This window comes from Triticum dicoccoides, chromosome 1B (genome assembly GCF_002162155.2).
Source record: "Triticum dicoccoides isolate Atlit2015 ecotype Zavitan chromosome 1B, WEW_v2.0, whole genome shotgun sequence".
Classification (NCBI taxonomy): Eukaryota; Viridiplantae; Streptophyta; class Magnoliopsida; order Poales; family Poaceae; genus Triticum; species Triticum dicoccoides.
Window position 1 is genome coordinate 199,205,883 of NC_041381.1, and position 5,794 is coordinate 199,211,676.

Genomic DNA, 5,794 nt, shown 5'->3' on the forward strand with positions numbered 1-5,794 from the left:
GCCGCCGCCGCAGGATCTCCTCCGCCGCCCGAGTCCTCCCGCTCCGGCAACCGCCGCCGCCGCCGCCCCCTGCAGCGCGGCTCGGCCGCGGTCTCCTCCGGCTCCGGCTACCCCGCCGCCCTCTCTGGCGCCTTCTCCGGCCGCTCTCCGGCTTCCTCGCACTGCTCCGGCGAGCCCGGCTCCGGCGACCTCGGACCCGGGCCGATCCAGATCTGGTTGATTCTTCCCCCTCCGTTTTTCACTGTCTGATTTCTGCAGTAAAATCATCGCATGTTCATCGCATCACATCTTCACACCCGTAGCTCCGTTTCATGCGTATAATATGTCAAATTGTTCGCCCCAAAGAGTACATCATTTCACTCCATTGAATCGTTTGCATTTGAGGCCATCTTGATGCCCGAAATGCTGTTGGAAGAGGGCTTCAGATCGTTAGTTCCAGAATCTTATCAGCACGAGCTCTTTTGTCATTTTTGCCATGATTGATGTGTGCATCCTATGAGGGTGATCCCTAAATGTGTTTTGAACTAGGCTATGTCTTCTTTACAGAGGTGCTTACCATGTATTTTTGTGATCAATGTGGTGACTAGCACAAGCATGCAAACTAGGCTTCGTGTTAACGCTGTTTTTAGTTCCTGCTCTGCTGTAATTTTGTTGCCATGTAAACATGTTGCTACAGAGTAATCGATGCATAATTTGAGATACTTCAGTAAGGGTGTTTTGAAAACATGGTTTTGCTCTATCCATCCATGGTCCTGGTTGCAATTATGGAGTATTCTAGCATGTCATTTGCGTGCTCTACTTTTGCTTCAAATTGTTTCCTGGCGGATTGTTTACATGTTATTCAATTTGGCCGAGGTTGTTGTAGTTGGTCCGAGTATGCTATGATGTTGTTTATTGCCACGTATAGCTTCTATGTCATGTCTTCTTGATGGATGTATGCTTAGTTTATCATGAGGAGCTCTGTAGTGAGTGCATCGAGCTCGCGAAGGTGCCTTCATAATTATTTCAATGCCATGCTTTGTTTGCTGAAATCTGTTAACGAAACTTGCTATGTTTACGTGTGTGCCATCATATTTTCTAGTCCTTTTTGGCTTATGGTCAGTAAGGGACTTTTGATCTATGCTTTGAGTAGATTCATGCCATGTCTTAGTTTGCTATTATAAGTTCCTGTAGCATGTTGAGAACCTGCTCTGAACATTGCTTCGTGCTGCTGTTTTTGCCATGTCCAACCTGATAATTTTTTGCACTTTCTCCATGCTTGTTTGAACCTGTTATGATGCGAATTAGCCGTAGCTCAGTGTTCCTATTTTGTAAAGCATCTCCTGTAGACCATTGCCATATGCTTTGTTTTTATTTTGGGGTGCTGTAGCATAATTTCTTGTTGCATGCTAAGTAGCATCACGCTGTTAATCGCAGCTTTGTGTCATACTTGTCTTGCTTGTCATTTGCAAACCGTGCATCCGTTCCCGCTGATCTTTATATCGATTTCAACCGAAATCATCTCATCTTTCCAGCGGCATACTTGGTTTGCCAAGTTGATGCCTTGATAATCATCACTCCTTCCGAAGCACGCATATGCATTGCATATCACATCTCGCATATCATGACATGTTTTGCATCATATTGCTTGCGCATTGCACCTTGATTTATTGTGGTTCCTTTGCTTGTGTTCTTGCTTTGGGTAGAGCCAGGAGATGAGTATGGGCACGAGGAACCTGTTGAGAACGCTTACGAGGATCCAGCCTTCGACTACTCTGAGAACCTTGCAGGCAAGATGATCATACCTTCGAAATCATTACTATCTTCGCTTGCTAGTACTCGCTCTTTTGCTATGTTAGCCCTACCTGCCTTTGTTTACCATGCCTACCTATTGCCATGTTGAACCTCTAACCATCCTGTCCTAGCAAACCCTTTGTCTAGCTATGTCACCGCTTTTGCTCAGCCCCTCTTATAGCATTGTTAGCTGCAGGTGAAGCTGAAGGTTGTTCCAGGTCGGAACATGGGTATTTTGGGATATAACAATATCTCCTGTTTATATTAATGCACCTTATATACTTGGTAAAGGGTGGAAGGCTCGGCCTTATGCCTGGTGACTTGTTCCACTCTTGCCGCCCTAGTTCCATATACCGGTGTTATGTTCCTTGATTTTGCATTCCTTACACGGTTGGGTGATTTATGGGACCCCATTAACAATTCGCTTTGAATAAAACTCCTCCAGCAAGGCCCAAACTTGGTTTTACCATTTTTCACCTAAGCCCTTTTCCCTTGGGTTTTCGCGAGCCCAAGGGTCATCTTTATTTAACCCCCCCGGGCCAGTGCTCCTTCGAGTGTTGGTCCGAACTGAGCAGCCTGCGGGGCCACCTCGGGGCAACTTGAGGGCTGGTTTTACTCGTAGCTTGACTCATCCGGTGTGCCCTGAGAACGAGATACGTGCGACTCCTATCGGGATTTGTCGGCACATCGGGCGGCTTTGCTGGTCTTGTTTTACCATTGTCGAAATGTTTTGCGAACCGGGATTCCGAGGCTGATCGGGTCTTCCCGGGAGAAGGTCTATTCCTTCGTTGACCGTGAGAGCTTGTGATGGGCTGAGTTGGGACACCCCTGCAGGGTATATAATCTTTCGAAAGCCGTGCCCGCGGTTATGAGGCAGATGGGAATTTGTTAATGTCTGGTTGTAGATAACTTGACACTTGACTTCATTAAAATGCATCAACCGAGTGTGTAGCCATGATGGTCTCTTCTCGGCGGAGTCCGGTAAGTGAACACGGCTTGTGTTGTGCTTGACGTAAGTAGTTTCAGGATCACTTCTTGATCACTTTTAGCTTTCTCGACCGCCATGTTGCTTCTCTTCTCGCTCTCACTTGCGTATGTTAGCCACCATATATGCTTAGTGCTTGCCGTAGCTCCACCATATTACACCTTTTCCTACCTATGAGCTTACATAGTCTTGATCTCGAGGGTGTGAGATTGCTGAGTCCTCGTGACTCACAGATTCTGCCAAAACAGATGCAGGTGCCGAGGATACTAGCGCAGATGGCGCAACTGAGCTGAAGTGGGAATTTGATGAGGCTCTTGGTCGTTACTATGTATCGTTTCCAGATGATCAGTAGAGGTGCCCAGTCGGGACGATCGGGGATCTGTGTAGCATTTGGGGTAGTCTTCTTTTATTTTGGTTCCGTAGTCGGATCTTGAGTGTAATCTGGATGATGGATGTTTATTTATGTATTGTGTGAAGTGGCGACTGTAATCCAACTATGTATCTTTTCCCTTATGTATTACATGGGTTGTGTGAAGATTACCTCACTTGCGACATTGCTTTCAATGCGGTTATGCCTCTAAGTCGTGCTTCGACACGTGGGATATATAGCCGCATCGAGGGCGTTACAAGTTGGTATCAGAGCCAGGTTAACCTTAACCTCAGGCAAACTCGATGGGTCGAAATGATTCAGGAGTACAATCCGAGTATCGAATATACTCCTGGCAAGGAGAATGTGATTACAGATGCTCTGAGCAGAAAGGCTTATTGCAACAGTCTAATTCTCAAGCCGTTTCAACCGGATCTTTGTGAAGCCTTCCGCAAGCTGAATCTTCAAGTTGTTCCTCAAGGCTTTCTTGCCAACCTCATAGTCTCTCCTACTTTGGAAGATCAAATTCGTGAGGCACAACTCCTGGATACCATGGTGAAGAAGGTGAAACGTGGTATTGACAAGGGCATTCCTAAATACAAGTGCTATCGCTTGGATGACAAAGATACTCTTTTCTTCGAGGATTGAATTGTGGTTCCCAAAGGCGATCTGAGAAAAGTCATCATGAATGAGGCACACAATTCCCTCCTATCCATTCATCCTGGGAGTACAAAGATGTACCAGGACCTCAAGAAGTCATATTGGTGGACTCGAATGAAGCGAGAGATTGCTCAATTCGTGAAAGAATGTGATGTCTGCAAAAGAGTGAAAGTAGAACACCAACGACCAGCTGGTCTCCTCCAACCCCTTGCTATTCCGGAATGGAAGTTTGACCATATCGAGATGGACTTCGTGACTGGTTTTCCTAAGTCCAAGCGTGGAAATGATGCTATCTTCGTTGTCATTGACAAGCTTACCAAAGTGGCTCATTTTCTTCCTATCAAAGAATCTATCACAGCAGCTCAGCTGGCAGAGCTATACACCTCCAGAATTGTCTCCTTGCACGGCATTCCACAATTGATATCTTCAGATCGTGGAAGCATCTTCACTTCTAAGTTCTGGGACTCCTTTCAGACGGCCATGGGTTCCAATATTCGTTTCAGCATAGCTTTCCATCCTCAAACAAGTGGCCAAGTCAAGCGAGTCAATCAAATCCTTGAAGATATGCTCAGGGCTTGTGTCATCTCTTTCGGTATGAAGTGGGAAGATTGTCTTCCATATGCTGAGTTTTCCTACAACAACAGCTTCCAAGCGAGTTCGGGCAAGGCCCCATTCGAAATTCTCTATGGCAGAAAGTGTCGTACTCCTCTCAATTGGTCTGAGACAGGTGAACGCCAACTTCTTGGCAATGACTTGATCACAGAAGCCGAAGAAATGTGCAAAGTCATTCGTGAGAATCTCAAAGCCGCGCAATCGCGCCAAAAGAGTTACTATGATAGCAAGCACCGTGACTTGGCTTTTGAAATCGAAGACCATGTCTATCTCCGCGTCTCTCCAATGAAAGGCACTCGTCGCTTCAGTATCAAAGGGAAGCTTGCCCCTAGATACGTGGGTCCTTTCAAGATCATTGGCAAAAGAGGCGATCTCGCCTATCAACTTGAGCTTCCATCCAACTTTGCAAACGTGCACGATGTGTTTCACGTGTCACAGCTTCGCAAGTGCTTCAAGACTCCTGAGCGCACTATCAACTTCAAAGAAATCGACCTCCAAGAAGATCTCTCTTATCATGAGCACCCCATTGCTATTCTTGAAGAAACCGAGCGCAAGACTCGCAACAAGTCAATCAAATTCCTGAAAGTGAAGTGGTCACACCATTCCGACCGAGAAGCCACCTGGGAGCGCGAGGATCACCTCCGTTCCGAATATCCGGAGTTCTTTCAGTCCTAGATATCGAGACGAGATCCTCTTGTAGTGGTGGAGTGTTGTAACACCCCGGATGTAGCTTTCCATCTCTGTAACTCCAACTCTTGCCATTTTCGGCTATGTGATATGATATTTCCTCCGTGGTTGGGTTTTGTCTTTTGTTCTTTCATTTTTTCATGTCATGCATACCATATCATGTCATCATTGTGCATTTCCTTTGCATACGTGTTCGTCTCATGCATCCGAACATTTTCCCTGTTGTCCGTTTCGCAATCCGACACTCCCACATGCACCGGCGCACCCCTCTTGTCTCCTTTCCGTGTGCGGGTGTTGAACGTTCTCGGAATGGACCGAGCCTTGCCAAGTGGCCCTGGTATAGCACCGGTAGACCACCTGTCAAGTTTCGGGTCATTTGGAGCTCGTTTGGTACTCCAACGGTTAACCGCACTCCCGCTAATGCCTCTTTTAAGTTGCAGCCCAACACCCCTCCAAAACAGCTGAATAACCCATATAACTCCCCTCCATGCTCTCGGTCGTTCGATCACGATCGTGTGGGCGAAAACTACACCTCATTTGGACACTCCTAGCTCCCTCTACCTCTATTTATAGACCCCTCCCCCGATTTTCGGACGAAACCCTAAACGAAATCCCCTCCGCGCCGCCGGACACGTCCGGATCGGACCGGACGCGTCCGCCGCCGCGCCCCGGCGAATCGGAGCCTGCCACGTGGGCACTCCGCCGCCCCC